We start from the raw sequence: 1177 nt of genomic DNA, 5'->3' as shown, positions 1-1177 counted from the left end.
TAGTGAACGTGTTTTCCCCCCAGAGTGAGCAGTAAAGACTAAGATTGGCCCGTTTCCAGATCAGTCCTCACAGGGCCAGTGGCGCAATGGATAACGCGTCTGACTACGGATCAGAAGATTCTAGGTTCGACTCCTGGCTGGCTCGACTCTTTTCACACCATCCGCCACTGTACTTCCCAAACCAGCATATAATGGAAAAACAATTTTTCGGGCAAATCGAGGATAAATAAAAACACGGCAACACGGTGAAATAAATCACGCTGCCAGAATTTCAAAACAGAAAAGCCCCGTATGTTACAACGATCCATCAACAGCCTTGTATGGTGTTCGGGTCTGTGGGACCCGTTTTCATTTTTTATCAAAAGAAAAATGTTGCGATTAATTATTTTTTCAAACTCAGACTCACTGGCCTTGGCTCATTTTCTGTGAAGAACATATATCAGAACACATTTTCAATGACCACTCACTGTACACCCCCCCTACACACTTATATTACATACAGGATGTTCGGGTCCACTGGACCCGGGGCTAATAAAAGTGTGGAAATTGTAGGTCCTGTGTACCTACACTGTCCTCCTTCTGTCTGGACCTGCTGTTAGTATGTATGTGTGTGTGTGAGAGAGAGAGAGAGAGAGAGAGAGTGAGTTTTGTGTTTCCCCGCACACGGTTGCAACATTTTTGCAAAATTCAAGCACTGATATCTGTGTGCTCTCACATTCCCGCACATTTTACCCTCTGTCTTGCGGGACCATATCTTTATTTGATCATACTCTATCCCAGCTGCAAATTGGGGGAGTGACACAATAAATATAGCTTTGCCAGTGTGGTTCCTTATCACAACTGATCAAGGTGGCCAAAAGATTATCTGCTCAGAGGGTCTTGCAATTGATTTTGGAAGAGAGAGAAGCTTTTGAGGATGATGTAAAGGAAGAGGTTTCAGAATGTGAGGATCACATTTCTGAAAATTCAGAGTGTGACAGTGACTTTGAAGAACAGGATGAGATTGAGCATCAGCTAGTTCCAAAATGAAGACGAGCCCCAGGACCAGCCCATCAGCAGGGAGACCCAGGACCAGCCCATCAGCAGCCAGCCCCAGGACCAGAACAAGCCCATCAGCAGCCAGCCCCAGGACCAGAACAAGCACATCAGCAGCTAGCAAGTGAAGAAATATGGATGT

The 1177-nt window shown here is 45.5% G+C and overlaps 1 non-coding gene across 1 annotated transcript; it reads left to right on the top strand.

The window, feature by feature from the left end:
* Nucleotides 1–72: 72 nt before the first annotated feature.
* On the top strand, nt 73–145 carry trnar-acg (transfer RNA arginine (anticodon ACG)). The gene has a single exon. It is a non-coding gene; the product is annotated as a tRNA-Arg (tRNA).
* The last annotated feature ends 1032 nt before the right edge of the window (nt 146–1177 follow it).

Source organism: Pangasianodon hypophthalmus, chromosome 9 (assembly GCF_027358585.1).
Source record: "Pangasianodon hypophthalmus isolate fPanHyp1 chromosome 9, fPanHyp1.pri, whole genome shotgun sequence".
In the NCBI taxonomy this organism is placed as follows: Eukaryota; Metazoa; Chordata; class Actinopteri; order Siluriformes; family Pangasiidae; genus Pangasianodon; species Pangasianodon hypophthalmus.
The sequence above is the reverse complement of the archived record's forward strand: the minus strand, read 5'-3'. Positions and strand labels throughout refer to the sequence as shown.